A 21,051-nucleotide genomic window follows, 5' to 3' on the forward strand; every position below is an offset into this window, starting at 1 on the left:
TTTAACTTTGAAAATACTTTGAAAAATAAAATGGTTGATTTTTGGAGCTTAATTTAATTTCAATTGAATTTTAGTCATTAACCCACTTCTTAATTAAAAAAATTCATGATCATGACATTTCTATTTAGATTCTTGTTCACTTTGATGCATGATCATTAACCCATTTTCTTTTTTGTTTGCCTTGTCAGTCCCTGTGCTTAGGCAAACACCTCATTTCATCTCTTACTATTAATTTCATGAACTACGGAGCTATGAAGATATGTAGGCATGAGGGCCCCAATCCTCAACGAACACACTAATTATTATCAATATTTTTATTCCTATTAATATGTAACTAAAAGTTTAAAAAATATTTTATTTTTAATCCAAGAACACATATTATTTTAGAGCATATTAAAAAAAATATATAAAATTAGTATGTCCAACTAACTAATTTTTTAAAAGAATTTTTTTTATTAAAAAAACAAGGAAAGAATCGTACATATGTTTTTTCTTATATACTTGTATGCTTTTTGTATATACTCATATGATTTTTATTTTCCAAACGTAACACATGTCAATAAAATAAAAAATAATATTTCTTTTACATATGCAGTCTTTTAAAAATAGTATTACATTGTTTTTAAAGATAAGGTATGAAAGCTATTTTTTAATTATTAACTAGTATTTTATTTTTGGTTTAAAATATTTGTACATGAAAAATTAAAATAAAATAGTTTAATTATCTTTGTAGGCATAAATATCTAAAGAAAAAGAAGAAAAAAAAGTTATATGAGTCCAACCTGTAGTAGATATGTAGTTAAAAATAGTAATAAAAAATGTTAGTTATTAAAATAAAATTTCACATTTTAAAGGAACATGCATGCAAAAGTAACAGGTAATGTCTATTTGCTAAGCCTTTTGAAAAATATACTTACATAAGTCTGTGTGTGAATTGCGTTGTTTTGGTTTATTAAACAACAAGTTGATATGGCCGAGTTGGTCTAAGGCGCCAGATTAAGGTTCTGGTCCGAAAGGGCGTGGGTTCAAATCCCACTGTCAACAAATAATGTTTTAACTTTGTTTTGCTTCATTTGTCCCACAAAGCTTCCTTATTCTTTACCCTCCATAGGTGTCAAGCATGCGTTACTCATCTTATCATATTAATGATAGGGATAAATTATAATTATTAATATAGCTTTTTGCTAGAATGAAATGTAATGTTTTTTTCAATCAATGGTTTAAAGCGAACTATGAGATTAGTATTTATGAAATTATTTTTTATGTATAAATAATTTAAATTTAGATATTTTAAGATGTAAAACCGTTTATTAAATTATTGTAATTAATTTTTTTATAAAATTTCTTTTTCAATAGATAATAAGCGATCCTATTTATTTTTATTGAGACATTGTTGATATTATATAGGATTTTATTAATTTTAATTTTTTTATACTTTCAAGAATTGTTAATATTATTGTATAAATAATACATGCATTTATCATTTTTTATATGTATAATTTCTTTTAAGATGTTACGTTATGTAAATAAATTCAATCAATATTTAAGTTTTTATTGTGTTTTAATGAATGTTCAAAATTAAACCAATATTTTTTTATTTTTTTATTATCTAATGATCATATTTACTCAATGTTGAAAAAATATTAAAAAAATATCATTATACAATTTAAATTGTTAAAACATATTTTAAAATTAAGTAATTTTCTATCTATTATGTCTAAAAGAAAATCAATTTTAAATTATTTCTGGGAAGATTTAACAACTTCATTATCAATATTTCCATCAAATTGTTTCTTTCTATAAATAGTTTATTTTTCATGATCTTTAGGTTCTATATCCATTTCAAAAGTAATTTATGTCGCATCTCGAAAAAATATCAATAAAATCGATAAAATGACGACAATGATATAGTCTTCGCAATCAAATTGGGTTCGAAAGTCGATTACGTAAAGAAAATGTATTAACACCCCCCTCACGTCAGTTGTACTCAACAAGAACCATTTAGTTACTTTATGCAATAAGTGTTAGCTTTTGAAATATTTGTTTTCTTCAAGTTATTAAAAGTTCAAAAAGAAAAAGAAAAGAGGTCGCAAAAGGTTTTTTATTAATGTGCCTGACGAGATTGTGGGTCTCGCTCCAAGGTATATCCAGGTGTGAGGAGAACTCAATGCTACGTGGTTCTGGGTAGAAAATATTTGTTTGTAGGGCTCTAAATTAGTTATTTAGTATATATATGAATGAGTCTAGGGTTCTAAATTAGTTATTTCCTAAAAATGCCCCCTTTAATACTTGGTATGCTAAAGAAACGTTTTAAAAAAAGATAAAAATTTAAATATTTGAATAAAACAAACTAAAAATCGAACCAAATATTATTTACATTTACTTGTCATTTTGGTTAAAAAAATAAAAATAAACGAAATAAAAAAGAATTAAAATTGACCGTGAAAATGTGCAAAAAACTAAAATAACCGCATTAAAATGTTTTATGTGAAATAAAGTTCCTGAAAAAAGATAGATAAAAATCAAACTTTGTAATAAAAAATGCTCGGTTAAAAATGATCTGACTAATCGAAGTGCGAACGTCAATAGTGTTAGCTCATATTTTCGACGCCCACCCTGAATTACCAAAATTGGAAAATATGCACAACTGATTTCGACCAAGAAGTAGTATTCGACCAGCTGGAGGTGAGTCGGCTTGGCTAGTTGGATAGAGATCAAGCTTACAGCTGAAACTTTGGAGCAGTTCTTTAGAGAAGCGGTTAAAAAAGGTTTTCAATCAAAGATTTAAAATTTAAATAAAGGAGGGAATTTCACCTTCGTCAGAAAACGTAAGAGCACACGTGGAGCAGGGTGAATGAATGCGCGCATGCAGGGCGCCACGTGTATCAACGTGATTGAAGGACCATCAAAGCGGTTATTTCGATCCAGTATAAATATAGGGTCTTAGTGTTAGAAAAGTGTGTGTCAAATTGTGTACAAAATCTACAACTTTACTAAGTATTCGTGTGAAGAAGAATTGTAAAACGCAGAATGTATGTTGTCTACACCATTGTTAGTTATTTCAAAATAATATAAATTTGTCTTTACTTTCTTTCCAGAAATATACTTCCTTACTTCTTCCTTTCAAACACCTTATTTTTACTTTGTCATTTGCAATTTTAAGATCCTTTTGTTCTTTTCCCTACATTCAACATTCACTTTATAGTCTTAAGATTCCGGTACTTGCAACCTTTACTTTATCATTTTAAATCCTTTATAATTCATGTTGTTTACTTCATTTTTCTTTATTAGTTTTAAACGCCGATTTAAGATCTTTTTCGTTCAACTCACCCTTTGTTCTTAGTTTTCTTTCAAACTCTGATCTGACATTTAGTCTTGATTATTTGTTACTACCACATTTCCAAAACACTTAGCACATGTCCTAGGATCAATCAGATCGATCCTGCGAGCAACCAAATTGAGAAATTTGGAAGATCAGCGGTTGTTTACTAATTTTCAAGGTAAACAAATTGGCACGCCCAGTGGGACCGGTGCTAACGTTACGTATCGTGTGTAGTTCTGGTTGCTAAGTTTTGTTTGGGAAAAGATTCGTTATATGCTTTTAAGAAGTGGTAAAGTAGCCATAAACAACGAACAACGAACAGGGAGAGAATCCCATACAAGGATGGAGAATATGAATCCGCCAAACACTCAAAATTCTCAAAATCCATCAACTAGCAATATAGCGCCCCCTTCTTCTTTGATAGGGGCAAACACGGCCACAGCGCATGCGTCTGAAGTAGTTCCGTCTATGGTGAGTTCGATGCCTACGCATTCGATCTCCCATTCTGAACTAATTTTAACTTACATTGGGCCTAGGGGACCTCTTCACACTCCTTCACCAATTAGAGATATTCCAAACATGTCGTTGGTACCCCCTGGTTTCTCAATACCATTTAGTGGTCCAGAGCAGCCTTATGGAATGCTAACTTCAGTGATGGCTAATCTATAGAATGTGGGTTCTACTTTTTTAGAACCGGTGGTTAACATAAATTCACCAGTGCAAGGGTTCGAGATAAATGTGGGTCGAATCAATCAATTGTTAGGTCTGAGACACCCAACACAACTACCCACTCTTACTAATAATTCTACGACAGCATGGAGGCAACTGATGGACGAAAGCAATCATGAAATGGTCCAAATGTTAACTCAGACTTTGACCATTATGCTAAATCCTCTAATTCAGAATACGACTCAGTCGAATCAACAGATGACAACACAAGTGGCTCGAATGTCTGAGTTTCTTGGTATACCTCAGCACCAGCGTCCCCTTTCTAGGGATTGGGTAAGAGATAATCAAGAACCCACGTTTGAGGAAGACCTCACCATTAACCAGATCCCACAAAACCAAGGGAGGGTAGTAACACCCCCTAGGATTGAACCACATGTACCCAGGGAACCAAGGGTGTTAATGGTAAATAGGAATCAAAATGTTGATGATATCATACATCAAGTTCGACATGATGATGTGGCAGCAGATAATAACCTAACAGCTATAGTCGAAAGAATTATGGTTCGAAATAGGGTAAATTTTGGCCTTAGAAGACCAAACTATACATCGCCTTTAGCAGAGTATATCTTACAAGCGGAAGCACCCCTGAGGACCAAAATCCCCAAACTCACCAAGTTTGCTGGGGATACTATTGAGTCTACTATTGCACACGTGGCGAGATATTTAATCGAGGATGGAGATATGTCAAATAACGAGAGCCTTAAGATGAATTTTTTTCCAAGTTCTCTTACGAAGAATGCTTTCACATGTGTCGCATTACGCGAAAAACCGGCGGGAAAACAAGAACAACAGAGCCGCCACCGTGCGTTATTTATCCCAAAAGAGGGAAAGGAAACGCTCAGAGTAAACCTGGAAAAAGCATGGTCTCGCGACCAAAGAGAATGGGATCGGGAGTCGGTTATGCGAAGGGAAGGTATTAGCACCCCTACGCATCCGTCGTACTCGACGGGATCCACGCACTATAGGAAGGAAAATGGTTGCTAAAACACTGCTCACACACACATACTGGCTGAAAGAGACACAAGAAACAAACAAGACAGACTCGGTAGGATATCGCATCCTGGGCCTACTTAGTCTATCAAGCATAGACATCAGAGTCGAAGTAGTTCAGACTGGGGAAACGACACATGCTCGCTAGGATGTCGCATCCTATGCATACGTATCTCCTTTGGACGAAGGAGAATCAGAGCATTCGTAGCTCGGCTAACACGCACGCAAACAAACACTGGCAAAGGCAAACGTGGAGCCTGAATGCCAATCACTGGGCTTACATCAGCATCCGAACCGACACAGGAAGAAGAAGGGTCTCGATTGCAACTAGGGCAAGAGAAAGGGACGGTCTCAATCGCAATGAGGGCGAGAGAAAAGAATTAGTGTTAGTTGTTAGTCAAACTCGACAAGACATCGCATCTCGTGCCTACGTATCTCACCTGAACATGAGAATCAGAGTTGCCGTAGTTCGGCTAAACTATTCCTGTTGGTTTGTGTTTTTTAAGTGGATAACGTCACTACGCAATCTACCGGATGCTCGACCTTTGGAGACTTACTCACCTGTAGTAGAAGGAGTGGACGTATCCTTAAGAGGGGATAATGTTTGTTTATGTTTTAGGAAAGCTCAAGCAAGAAAGGAAGTCCTATACGAAGGAACCGTGCTACCTTAATTGACATGCAAACGAGACTACGCGGAGTCTAGCAAACCTAGGGGATACAATCACACCACACAAACATATACAGCATGAAATAAACACACCAACAAGGGGCTCAAACATCAGGGTTAGGCTTTAGTCGAGGGGTCATATCAACCTCAACAAACAAGCCTCTGTATCGGGGTCAGGTTAGCTCTTAACCTTGCCATTGAGGGGCTAAGGTGAAGCTAGATGAAAGGTGATGAGGGGCGTGCCTCATTGCTTCTATCTCTGGTTAGAGAGAGCATCAGACAAGGGAGCGTGGGTCCAGAATGGGGGGACCCTTCTACGCTCAGGACATAGACTCGACTGTACAATGTACAAGATCTTGGGCTTGGATCTCAATGCTACAACCATGTAATGGGAGCAAGGAGAAGACTCACAGAATAGTGGGGGATAGATTGCTTATCCCTACCTTCCACCAATTGCCTCAAATGAGGACTTTTCCTGCTTGGGACAAATATAAACATACACAAGCATTGCCTCTTAAGGAGGACTTCAGACAGTTTGCCCGGCCCGGTAACAGCCGGGTCTCCAGACTACATGAAGAAGAAGGCTCTATACCTCAATGCCAATTGCTTATAAGCAAAGCAATGCAAGTTCTTAAGAGAACTGAGCAACTAAGGGTACCTGGAAACAGTCAAACAGAATCAGCATCCCATTCATGATCAGACAACAACAATAAGAATCAATAATGTACAATCAAACAACAATGTGCAAGGCACAAGGCTCAAAGCTCAAATGCTATGCATCCTACAAAACAGCCACATTAGTTTACAAGTATCAAGCAAAATATCCCAAATGTGAAACAATTCCTTTAATCGTTAACTCTTTAACCTGAAAAGCCACAATCACATTCAAATGTAAGTAACATGACCACTAGGACTAGCCTAGGGTCAAAAAGATGGAAAAATCCTAAAACAGCAACCAATTCATGATCAAAGTCAAGCTATTTCAATAACAAAGGGATCCCAATTGGTCCCATATCCAAACTATGTACACATTTTATTCTATACACAATGTAAGGCAAAGGGAGCAAATGTAAATCACATATGAGCAACCAGCAAGATCACATCCAAAAAAATATCAAAACAGCATGGAAAATTCCACAAAAATTATATCCTAAACAGAGGACATTCAACAAGCTACATGTTAATTTTCAAGCAATTTGGATTAGTGGAACAATGGGAATTAATTAAACATGACAAGGCATGCAAAAATGCAATCAAATGAGGCCTAAAATTATACACCAACTTCAATTAGATGGTAAACAGTAATGGTACATGGGAAATTAGTAGGACCAAAGCCAAATGCTACATTAATGTGTTAGGAATTGTCCTATCAATTTTCAAGGTCATATCATTCATCATGCTCCTTCTATGCACAAAATAAGGCAAACTAGTTCAAAGGAAGCCCTAAGCCTACAAACAGAATTATTGCATTCAAATCCACATCAACACAATCCCAAAAATTCTCAAACAATTTACATCTAAACAGGACCTAATCCAGGTATGGCACACCAAATTTCAGCTTAATTGGGCAAATGGAACCATGTCAATGAAAATCAACAAAAACAGGCACTATTATAGGCTCCAAATCACAACATCAACACATGCTCCCACTTCAAAAATTCATAATTCAATGAAAACAACAAAGAAATGGATGAGACCAAAACAGGGATGTCACATTATGTGTCTATTACAAGCATATCAAATTTCATGAATATCCAATACACTAGGAGCATTTCACAATGAATCTACCAACATGTATCATATGAGCTTGCAAATTCAACCATCAGAAATGAAAAATCATGATCAATTAGAAAACACAATGAACAAATCCATAAAAATTCACAAAGGATCCTAACATGTTAATGAACATCCATACCAAATTTCAATCAATTCTAACAAGGATAGGTCATGCTAAAAAATCCAACAAATTGGCATCAAGAGGTGTGACACAAATTGTCACACCTAAGTTCAAAAAGATGTAACTCAAAGACCAGGTATCAAAAATGCAGAAAATTTATATGGAAATAAACCTCATCCAGTCAAGGATCATCACAAAAATTTTCAGCCATTTATCATACAATATGAGAATTTCATGATCAAATTAGTCTAAGGTATCAAAATATACACATGTGGAAGAAACCCTAGGTCAAATGAAAAATATTCCATGCACAACTTTGACCAATAGGTCAAAAATCATCTACACTCAATGACAAAGTCAACAAAATTATTTTCATATTTTTCTGATTTTTCTACATTTTTCTATGATTTTTCTAAGCATGTTAGGGATTATTTAACATTTTTTAGATTTTTGATGAATTAATTGGAATTAATTAATTTAAATCAGAATGGCAATAACGTAATTATTGGGGCGGGGGCGGTAAACGCCCAATTTGAATTTTCAAATGGAAATCAGGATCAAACAGCACAAATATCATCTTCTTCATCGTGAATTTTTCCAGAATTTGAACGAATGCTCAAGAACACGCTTCACTCAAAACCTAACCAAAACGCGCAATCTTATAGTCGTTGGAACCGTACAAACGTGTAGATCATGAATCTCAACTCTAATTAACCTAAAACTTCCTAAATCTCAAGAATCGTTGAACTTAGGGTTTTGGATCATAACTTCGAGTTAAGATTTCTAAGCCTACGATGGATCATTTTCGATTCTGAAACCAGCCTGATAACCTACGTGACATGCTCTTTCTCACGCACACAATTATTCATTGAAAGATTGAGATCGAATTTTGAGATACCTGGAGTTTGCAGTAATGAATCCAATGGAGTTAGCGCGCGTCTTGCTGAAACAGAAACAGTACAGGCTACAGGCAAGGTGATACGAAGCTCCGTTTTGCTCAATTGTGCTCCTATTGTTCAAAATCAATAATCACCATTGGAGGACCTTGATTGTACAGCTGCAAATCGTGGATCCTTTGAAACCAATTCCTCCAAACAGTCGAAGATGAGGTTGAATGGAAGTTGCAGCACCAAGAATTGCTCAAATTGATGAAGAAATGAGTGAGATTCGGTTCAATATGCAATGGTGTGTTCTTGAGAAAAATCCAGAAAAATGGAGAGAATTTTGATCTAGATCTGTGGAAAAAAATTCTGTTACGTTTTGGAGATGTTTAAGCTTTTATATGATAGCTTTAATCATGATTAACAAGCCCTTAATCCAAATTGCAATGTTAAGCAAATGTGCAATTTTCTCCAAATGGCCAAAAATGCCCTTTCTCTATATCAGTTCATGTAGCAGCCCAATTTTGGTTCCAACAAGTCCAAAATACCATATGTAATGTGTAGAAACAAGTTTCATTTCAATAGGCCATGTATCTTGCAATTTCACTATGTGGTAGAAAAAAGCCTAATTATGCACTTTCATTCTTCGAGTCAAAACTCAAATTATGAGGCCTAGCCATGAAATGAGGATTCAAACACACTCCAAATGTCATTCCTGAGGTGTTACAAAAGGTCCCATCCCAAAATTCCAAATATTTTGACATTTGGACGATTTTGCCCCTGATCCAATTTAACAGTCCAGTTGAAAAGTGACTTTTTGCATTGGCCCTTTTTGGAAAAATCCAATGATGCACCCTTGAAGTACATGTCAAATGGAGTTTGTGCATATAAAGAACTTGCAATTTGGACAAAGCATGTGGTAGTTATGGCCTCCTGATTACGGGTCTTTTCTGAAATTCATCTGACCATATCTTGCAAACCACACATGGGATTTTTGAGTTCTTGGACTTCTTGGAAAGGTGAGATCAAGATCTTCAACTTTCATGTTGGACAAATTTTGATTTGAAGCTTGTATCATGACTTTATCTTGAGGGGAAAAACTTTCCATTTTGGGCAGCTGAGATTACAGGTCCACTTGCCATTTTGGGAAACTGTCTGCCTGAGCTCAATTCCTTCAACCTTGGTCTTTGAAATGCCAAATGAAGTTTATATAGACATGAATGAGGCCTTTCAAACCATTTCCCACCTTCCAATCCATAGAATCGGGCACAGTTGACCACAGTTGACTTTCTAGGGTTTCTGGTTGACTGAACAATGACTGTTGACTTCTGAGCATCCAACCTTTGGCCAAACCACTTCAAAATGATCCTTGGACCATATGAGCTTGAAAAATCAACCCTAGGGCTTTGTCTCAATAAAAAATGGCACTTGCTTGCTTGATTGACCTGATCTCCTGACCAGTTTGTCCTGATTCATCAACTGAGCTTGCACTTGGGCACATGGACAATGCAATGTTATGCAGTGGACATTGTTAATGCTATGACCTAGTATGCAATGAATGTACACAATGGTAGGGTGCAAATTTGAGGTGCTACAACATGGTTCACAACCTTGCCCCAAAATTCGATCCACACATGGAACCAACTGGAAAGAATGTTCCATGAACAGTTCTACATAGGGAAAACGAAGATAAGTTTGAAAGAGTTGGCTAGTGTCAGACGAAAATTCACTGAGCCAATCGATGACTATCTAAACAGATTTCGACTACTCAAAGCCAAGTATTTTACGCAAGTACCAGAGCATGAACTGGTCGAAATGGCCGTTGGGGGTCTTGACTATTCGATTAGGAAGAAATTGGATACTCAATACCTAAGGGATATGGCTCAGTTGGCTGACAGAGTTCGATAGGTAGAACATTTAAAGGAAGAAAAGGCTAGGACGAACAAGGGTAAAAGGGTAGCCTATGTCGATTTCAGGAAAGATGACGAAGGTTCATGTCATGAAGTTTCAAACTTCAACGACAATAAGATCGACCTTGCTGAATTGACACAAGGACCGCCATATGCGTGCAAAGTTTTAGCTCCTTCTAACAGAAAGACCCCTGTTGAACCTGAAAAGAATGACAGGTTTCCTAAGAAAACATATATGTTCGACGTTACAAAATGTAACGAATTTTATTTACTTACTAGTCAAAGATGGTCAGAAGATAGTACCTCTGGGTACTAAAGTACCCCCTTTAGAACAAAGAAAGAAACGAGGTTTTTTTAAATACCATAGTTTTTTGGGTCATAAAATGTATCAATATTTTCTTTTCAGGGATCTTATGCAGAGTGCCATCCAGGAAGGAAGACTCAAGTTCAGTGACAAAACACAGAGCCAGATGAAAATCGACTCCGGTCCTCTACAGATAGCTAAGGCTCATTATACTGAGCCAGAGGAGGTGAACCTCATTGAAGTTGTTGATGATTTCTACATAACCGAAGTCACTGAAATGGGTCTGTCATGGCTAGAGTTCATGAGTACTTCGAGTAAGCACCTCTGGAGATTTCGCCCAAAAGGATACAGAGGATGTCAACAAAGAAAATGTTGAAGTCTCAGATGTCGAGGGTGCTGGAAGTTCAAAGTTAATGATGATCACTAAAGAAACCGCTGATAATTTCATTCAGATAGACAAGGCCACTGACGACCTTCAAAAACAATTCCAAAGGTTGGATATTATTGAGGATATCCACATGGAGGTTAGTATGGTAGAGTTATCTCGAGAAATCTCCATGGAGGTCGATGATGAATGTCGACAAGAGGAGTATAACAAGGTCTCCTTCCCCCAGGAGGAAGAAACGATGTCGGACTTCCTCCGGAGGTGTCAGAAAAAGAAGTCGGAATTTATGCTATGCCCCAGGTGCATTGTTGTCTTCGCCAAAAAAGCATCTCAGAATCTAGAAGGAGTTAGGAGAGTAAATCGCCAAGATGGCCATAAAGCCATCCACAATCATCAAGTGGGTAAGCCAGAAAGGTTTTTCGATCCCAGGAGATATCCGGATCCTAGGCTCCTCATGGTGAAGCTGAGCGAAGCCAAGCAAGCTGGGCGAAATTTCAAACCCATGACCTTTAAGCCAAGCATCGAAGGATAAAATGGAAAGTGGGTCGAGCAAACTGATGGCAGGAAACGCGGCCATGGAAAGTGGCAGAACTTCGAGGTTGAAAGAGGTTCATCGATGGCTTACCGCCGGGAATTTCGGTCCGAATAAAAGGACTTCACATGTGTCTGAAAACTATAAAGGAAAGAATTCTATGATGAGATCTCATTGGAGAAGAGAACAAAGAAGACGAAAAGCCAAAAGATAAGCTGGTGAGATGGATCAAGATGAATCAAGTACCAACGTGATGGTGAAGAAAAAGGATGGCCCAAACTTCCCCAAAAGAGATTCCAATATTTCAAGTAAGACGCCCGGAGAAAATCAGGTGGCTGCCGAAGATGAATTATTAACTGAAAACTTCTGTTGGTTTAAGCCCTAGAGGCCAATACTTTTGATACTTGTATCGAATTATTTATTAATAATAAAAGGCTTTTTCTTTATTATGGTTGTTTAATAAAGTCCCTAGAATACCTAGTCCGTTTAATGTATCAAGTGTGACTTAATCATGATATCACATTAAACAGAAGGACACTATTCTTAAAGTATTCGTAGTCGAGCCTTATTGTGAAGTGGGATAACATTAAAGCATTAAGACTATTATGTATATAGACTGATGATCACATCTCATGGATCATGGATAAGGAGTTATCAAGTCTTAAACATAGGTATGAATATTAAGAGTAATATTTATACTGGATTGACCCGTTATGAGAATACTATATAGAATGTTAAGCAAAGTGTCATAAGTTATTCTCATGGTGATAATGGTGTATACCACCCTTCGACCTGAAACCACTATAGACCCTAGATGTAGAGTTGAGTGCCTTATTGTTGATCAAACATTGTCCGGAACTAGATGACCATAAAGACAGTTGATGGGTACTCCACGAAGCATGCTAAGGGACATGAGTGACCTAGATGGAATTTGCCCATCCTGCGTAACAGGATAAATGTCTATGGGCCCAATATTGAACTGGACAAGGATGATACAGTCTATGCCTTGTGTTCAATATAGACATAAGGGCAAAAGGGTAATTGTACACATAAGTATTATCACAAAAGGACTTGTCAGATCACGTGACATTTTCGTGTCTTAGGTAGTAGTGATGTGTTGTTAGATATCGCTCATTGTTTATTATGTTAAATACGTGATCTAATATAATTGTCAATGCCATGAAAACCTACAGGACCACACACAAAAGGACGGATTAATGAGAGATAGAGTAACTAAGGAACATCATAAGGTACGGTGCACTTAAGTGAATTGTACGACATCGTAAGGTACAGTGTACTTAAGTAGAATACGAAATATGGTAAGGTACCACACGCTTAAGTAATTTTGGCATATTATAAGATATGGGCCACATACACTTAAGTGGGCCTTTTAGCTTGCAGCCCATAAAATTGGTTCTATAAATAGAATCTTTTGTGCAAAAGCATTTGTGAAGTTGCAATTTCGTTTTTCTCTCTCTCTCTCTCTCTCTCTCTCTCTCTCTCTCACTCACTCAAAGCCTTCATTCATAGCAGCTAGCGCTGAGATTGAAGGAATCCGTTCGTGTGGACTGAGTAGAGGCATTGTCATCTTTCAACGTTTGTGATGGCTCTGTAGATCTGCATCAAAGGTTTCGATCGTCACAAGAGGTAACGATTCTATCACTGATCATGCTCATTCGTAAGGATCACTAAAGGAGAATTTTTTAAATTTCGATTCATTTTGGAACGCTCTTGCTTGGAGACATCTGGACCCCCGACTAACTCTGCGTAGTGTGATCGGTCGCCGAAATTTAATTTGGTTTTAATTAATTAAAATTAATAATAATAATGTGTTTATTATTATTGTCTTGTGGTGATCGGTTATGGCCTTAGTTTTCCTTTATTTTGTTTTGGGATTTTAAAATACGACCTGCGTGTCGTGCCTCTCTTTTAATCTCTTAATGTAACTTCTTTTCTCATCTCACTCCCTCGTATGTAAAACGAGTTTCTTTTATGTAATGTAATGTTATGAAGAAAGAGAAGAATTCAATATCAAAGGAGGATTAACCTTGAAGATCTTGCTTGGATAAGCTTAGATCGTTATTTGGTTAGCTTAGGTTCTCTCATTGGCTTGGGAGAACAATTGCGCTAGGGGCCATAATTGTTTCATTATGTATGTTGATGCATGTGAATGTATATTGATGCATGTGAGAGACGATTTATATGATAAATAAGCCGGTGAGATCAAAATAATTGCAAATTCCCTCAAATTAAATATTAAGTTTATGCTTTCCAAGTTTTAGCACTCATCAAGACTAGTATCGAATAATGTAGGTTTCGTCTATGCGAGGTGCATGTTCTATATTAGTAAGGTGCGATGGGATAATTGTAATATCCAATTGCTAAAACAATGGGTCAAACTTAACTAAACAAATTATAATAAGATTATATATGTTTAGAAGCAACAGTTGGAAATGATCCATGTGATGGATTGGAATAAGGAGTTATTCACCCAACTAAAATATTCGAGAGTTGTATTAGATACAATTGGAAGGAGTTCCTACCTAAATAACCTAGTTTTGTGTAATCCGCCTACGCGGACTTAAAACAAAGTGAAATGTGGATCTCGACCCACTAAAAAATCTTCCAACTGGATTTTCTGAATCAACGGGATCTTCCAACAGTCGACTTGATATACACTGATATCAAGGAAAGCGGGGCCATTTACCGATGGCGGCTTGAAAACAGTCGACTTGATATACACTGATATCAAGGAAAGCGAGGCCATTTACCGATGGCGGCTTCAAAACAGTCGACTTGATATACACTGATATCAAGGAAAGCGAGGCCATTTACCGATGGCGGCTTCGACTGGGGAGGAACAAGATATTTACAACTGGAACCAGACAAGACGTTTACCGACGACTCGAATGGGGATTTTGATATTTATCAAAGAAAGGATACACGACCAGACATTTACCGATGACTGGAAAAAAAGATACACAAACAGACGTCAACGGACGAATGGGAAAAAACTCGACGTTTACCGACATCGAAAGATGATGTTTACCGACACCAAAAGAAAGGACGACCAGACATTTACCGATGACTGGAAAAAAGATACACAACCAGACGTCAATGGACGAATGGGAAAAAACTCGACGTTTACCGACATCGAAAGATGATGTTTACCGACACCAAAAGAACGACCAGACATTTACCGATGACTGGGAAGAACTCGACGTTTATCGACATCGAAAGATGATGTTTACTGACACTAAAAAAAGGGACGACCTGACATTTACCGATGACTGGGAAAGAACTCGACCAGACATCAACGGATGAATGGGAGAAAGAAACCACGACCAGACGCCAACGGACGAATGGGAAGAGAAACCATGACCAGACGCCAACGGACGAATGGGAAGAGAAACCACGACCAGACGCCAACGGACGAATGGGAAGAGAAACCACGACCAGACATCAACGAATGAATGGAAAGAGATGCGATGTTACGGACATTGAAAGATGATGTCTACTGACACCAAAAGAAAGGAGATAAGGAGACCTACGTGGGGATCAACACGACACCTACTAGTATCGTAAGGATGACATCTACATATGTCAAGATAAGGCAGACACTTGCCGGGGACTACACTGGGGAGTCACGCTTTCCTTTCACGGACGGGTGAGGAAATAAATCTCTGGGGATTGTCGATTCTGAATGCTGTCAGGAGCAACTGCTGCGACTGTGCCGTACAGATGTTGAAAACATGATCCACCTCTGATGGGGAAATGATCCAATCCTGTAGGATGCAAGGGGAGGAAAACTCCTACTGGGAAAGCAAGTGATCACTTTGCTGAGCACACGATTCCTGATTCGATCTCCCAACTCTGTGGGGAATAACACTGCTAGGGACGCTTGTTGATCTGTCATTCTCGAAACGGCAGAGAAACCCACTCAACTAGGGAGTCACTTGTTGGGAAAACACCGACCTCTCAACATGCTGGGGAAACCAATTCTGAAATTGACCCAAACGACCCAACGTCACGATGCTAAACTCCTCAGAATAACATCATCGACCAGCTCAACCAATTCTTGAATGGTAACCACGGCTTAGGGCTAGTTTATGCTTGCAATGCTGATGCATAAATTTTTTTCAGCGTAATGCTCCATAACCATGGAAATGCTATGCAATTAATGATGCAATATGCTATGCTTATCTAAATGATGAATGCATAAAAACATATCCCCCCCCCCGGGGACTCTACTGGGGAGCTTGAGGAACTCTGCTGAGGAACTCAATATCGCTCCAATCTCCACCCTGCTGGGGAACTTGATGTCACTCCCATCTCCACCCTGCTAGGGAATAGCACTGCTGTTGGGGAAAGGACAATCCTCACGGGGGACGACCTCTGTTGAACTCGATCCACTTGGGGAATTCGCTGGGGGAAAACAAACGACGCTCACCTCCGCTGGGGAAATAGCAACATTCAGACTTGCTGGGGAAATACTCTTCTCGACCCTGCCGAGGATTACATTCTCAACCCTGCTGGGATTACAACACTTCAGGCCTGGCTGCTGAGAGAACACTGATCTCGGACTCGCTGGGGAGATGACAACCTCGAACCCGCTGGAGATGTACCAAACTCCACCCTGCTGGGGGGATGTAACCAATCTCAGGCTTGGCTGCCGAGAGAACACTGATCTCGGACTCGCTGGGGAGATAACAACCTCGAACCCGCTGGAGATGTACCAAACTCCACCCTGCTGGGGGGATATAACCAATCTTAGGCTTGGCTGCCGAGAGAACACTGATCTCGGACTCGCTGGGGAGATAACAACCTCGAACCTGCTGGAGAGATAACGATCTCGAACCCGCTGGGGAGATACGGCCTATTTGACACGGAACGCCTGTCGACTCGTCAAACACTGACATTCACCATCCAACCACAGTGTCAACTTTCCACTTTTGAGAGCTCCCAGACTCATCTGGTCTCATCTGATTCATCATCTTGTATTCTCCCAAAAGAAACGACAGGGCTTCCAGACTACATGGAGTTAGAGGATGATTACCTAGGTGGTATGCCAACCACAAGTAAAGCACAACTCAAGCAATGAGCTAAAGCGACTAAGGTACCTGTAAGAAAGTCAAACAAGTCAATATTCACATTCAGACAAATCAAACAGACAGTCAACAGTGTTACAACCAATATGCACACAAGGCAAGTCAACAAGCAAACAACTCAAGTGAGTTTATCACTAAGGAACCTACAAAACAACCAAGGTTAGTGTACAAAGCAAATTTGCATCTTAAGTCATAAGATTGCATCAACCACTAGAGCTAATAGCTTGAACCTGAAATACAAAGCTCAAAAGATGAGTACAACCACTAGTACCAAGACTAGGGTCAAAGGTAAAGCAAAAAGTCAAAACAGCAACCAATATTCAACATGAAGCATATTTATTCAAGTAAGAACATGTCCTAAAAAGGACCAAGTCTAAAGCATAAAGCAAAGTCATCACATGAGCAAGATATGGCAAAGGCAATTACAAAGCTCACAATTGGACATCAAGAATGAAAATTCCATATTAAAACAGAAATGAATCAAACCAATCATGAAAATTTTTATGTGTACACAACATGTCAAACACAATCATCATACCAAAAATTAGGATCAGAAAAGCTCAATTGACATGGCAATGAAAATGAACAAGATCAACATCAAATTGTATGACACACATTGTCACACCAAACATTCATGTGCCTAAAACAGAAATGAAAAATGCTAAAAATGCCAAACAAAATCTCACAAATCATGTATCATGTTAGGAATCAGCATATTAAATTTCATGGCATTTGGACAATTAATGAGCATTTCACAAGAGAATTGGTACAACATGTCACACTTGCACACATGATCAAATAACAGCTCATCATGAAAAATCCAGAAATGATAAAATCAAGAAATGGACATTATAAAATACTAGACATCAAGATGAACATGTAGGAAAAAATTGCATTCAATTTGGATCAATATTCTATTTGTTATGATTTTTTGAATTTGCATGAAAATAATGAAATAATGGAAAACATGTGGGAAATGTTATTTGAAAATGAAAACATGCCATGGCTGAGGATCGAACCACGTATGCCTGAAAACGATGTCGTTTGGACTAATGTAGGAAACCAAAAATAAAACGCTGAGGCACGGAATCGAACTAGAGAACTAGAGGTCACTAAGCACTAGCCCTAACTGAACCAGATGACCGGAAACACTGTTCCGGTCGTCTTCCCCGATCCATCTCCGGCGAGGCTTCATGAGCGTTCATAAAATTTTTGCAGAATTTTGTGTAGCTTACACCATTGGAAAGCTTATTTCATGAGGAACGCGGATCGAGCATTTGCTAAGCCTATAACTCAATGAATCTTGAGAATCGAATGAAAACATTATCATGCATCAAACTTTAAACATTCATATCTCACTCAACATTCCACCATTTTTAACGAATTTTATATCAGAATGATCAGCATGGAAAGATCTACAACATTATGTGCATAAAATCAAGAATTAAGAGGTTCGATTTCCAACCTTCTTGGAGAGTAGTGGATGAAAACAGTGGATTCAAAGGCTAGCAATCTCCAGATTCACTCCTATATTGATGTTATGAAGCTTTGTGCATGAAATCTCCCTTGAAATGGCTTGGATCTTGATCAATTCAAAGCTTCCATGTTCACCTTCATGTACTTGCACAACTTGATTCTCCACCAAAACCTTCAATCCAATGCTTGATCCATACTCAATGAAGCTCAATGAACACGAATATGCAATAAAATCAATGGCTTATGTGAAGAAAATTGAAGATTCAATTGAGAGCAAAAATGGAGGGAAAACTCAAATCTAGATCTAGAATCTGTTAGAATGAAAATTCTGTTAGGATTAAGGCTTTATACCACATGCTAATTACTTTGCTAATGATACTTAGGCTTGGCTAATGAAATTTTAATGCAAAATGAAGTGTAATGCAAAATTGGAAAATTCACCCTATGCATGGCAATATGAACGTGAACAGTACCATGTGCATGCTCAAAATCACTTAAAATCATCTCATGCACATGTTGGACTTGGAATTAAACATGTATGATGCACCAAATTTGAATTTGGCATTTTCCCTCCAAAATGAACATGCATGGGCAAATGATTATATGATTAAATTTCATACAATGCAATGTTGGATTTGGAAAATATGAGTCATAAGGAGCATAATGCAAAAAGAGGCACTCAAATTGGAGCTTTGGATCAAAAGTTATGGCTCTTGGAAGTTTCATGCACACTTGGTGATCATTTGCTCATAACTCCTCAACCATATATCAGATGCTCATGATCTTGGACTTTTTGGAAATGGGAGAGAAAGATCTTCAACTTTCATGTTGGACAAAATTTCATTTGAAGCTTCTTTGATGTTGGAAAGTCAAGTTGAATATGGTCTAAAAACTTGCCATTTTTGGAAACTTGAAATTACAAGTCACTTTCCATTTTGGGAAATTTTTGATCTGGCTTCAAAATCTTCAATGTAGATGTTTGACATGATGAATAAACCTCTTTTGGACATGAATGAAGTGTCTCAAACCATTTCTCCACCTCCTAGCCCTCAGTTGACTTTCAGTTGACTTTTATGGGCCCTAGATGACCTGGACATGTACTGATGACTGTGAGCCTCTAACACTTGGTCAAGTTGCTTCAAAATGAACCTTGATTCATATAATCTCTCTAGAATACTCATGTGGCTCTCATCTCAAGGAAATACTTGCCCTTTTGCACTGATGAATCTCTTGATGCCAATGCTTGTTGCTGAGGTGCAATGCAATATGCAATGTTAATGTAATGTTAATGACCTAAAAAAATGAAAATGTATGCATGAATGGGGGGTGCAAATTTGAGGTGCTACAGCTAGCACTAAGATTGAAGGAATCTGTTCGTGTGGACTGAGTAGAGGCGTTGTCATCGTTCAACGTTCGTGATCACTCCGTAGATCTGCATCAAAGGTTACAATCGCCACAAGAGGTAACGATTCTATCTCTGATCATGCCCATTTGTAAGGATCGCTAAAGGAGAAATTTTAAGTTCCACTGCATTTTGGATCGCTTTTCTCCTTCAAAAAAAAGTATGAGATTGTATATATCTGCATCTGACAAAACCTTATGGAGCATGTTAGCACAGGAGGATGATAAGGGTGTCGAAAGAGCCATTTACTACCTCAGTAGGGTTTTAAACGATGCAGAAACTAGGTATAGCATGATCGAAAAATTATGTTTATGCTTATATTTCTCCTGTACAAAATTGAAGCATTATATCAAACCTGTTGACATATATGTTTCATCTTATTATAATATTATTAAACATATGTTATCCAAACCAATTTTGCATAGTCGAATTGGGAAATGGGCATTAGCATTAACTGAGTTTTCTTTAACATACATGCCATTAAAAGTTGTTAAAGGACAAGTGGTAGCGAACTTCATAGTCGATCACTCCATTGACGCCAACGCATTGAACTACGTTGAATTAGGGTCGTAGAAGTTGTACTTTGATGGATCTAGTCATAAAAATGGCACAGGTGTCGAGATCATAATTATTTCTCCTAATAAAATTCCAGTACAAAGTAAAAGGTACTTGTTCAAATAATGAGGCTGAATACGAAGCCCTCATAGCAGGACTTGAAATGTTGTTGGAATTGGGGGCAACTCGAGTTGAGATAATGGGAGACTTGGAGTTAGTCATAAAACAGATCACGAAAGAATATAGATGTGTTAAGGAGAATTTGATCATGTATTTCATAATCGGAAGTCGGTTGTTAAAAAAGTTCGAAATGGTTTATATTCGACATATACCACGAATAGAAAACATGGTAGCTAATGATTTAGCTCAAATTGCATTCGGGTACAAAATTTCAAAGGAAAAGTTGCACAAAGTCATTGAAGTCAGGGGAAAGGTCGTGGCAACCCGATTAATTCCTTTAGATTTAGAAAAGACGAAGCTAGGATATGCTGATGAAGGAAATTTCAAAATATTGGCAATAGACAGTTTGGCGGATGGAGACTGGAGAAAGCCAATAGTGGTATACCTGTAGAATCCCACATCGTCAACACCCTATTATGCTCAGGCTAATATTATGCTCAAGAATTTTCCAAAGAAATGGGCTTTAAATTATTAACGTCAACACCCTATTATGCTCAGGCTAATAGACAAGTTGAGGCTGCCAATAAGGTGATTGTTGGGTTGATTAATAAGCATGTAGGGAAGAAGCCTAGGAATTGGCACAAAACTCTGGAATAGATTTTGTGGGCATGTCGTACGTCCCCTAAAGAGGCTACTTAGTCGACCCCCTTTCGCTTAACTTTTGGCCATGATGTTGTTTTGCCAGTAGAAATTCACCTACAATCCCTAAGGAT

General features: G+C 37.8%; 1 non-coding gene across 1 annotated transcript; it reads left to right on the plus strand.

Annotated features, from left to right (window-relative positions):
• Window positions 1-963: 963 nt before the first annotated feature.
• On the plus strand, window positions 964-1,044 carry TRNAL-AAG (transfer RNA leucine (anticodon AAG)). Its single transcript has one exon. It is a non-coding gene; the product is annotated as a tRNA-Leu (tRNA).
• The last annotated feature ends 20,007 nt before the right edge of the window (window positions 1,045-21,051 follow it).

This window comes from Lathyrus oleraceus, chromosome 7, assembly GCF_024323335.1.
Source record: "Lathyrus oleraceus cultivar Zhongwan6 chromosome 7, CAAS_Psat_ZW6_1.0, whole genome shotgun sequence".
NCBI lineage: Eukaryota > Viridiplantae > Streptophyta > Magnoliopsida > Fabales > Fabaceae > Lathyrus > Lathyrus oleraceus.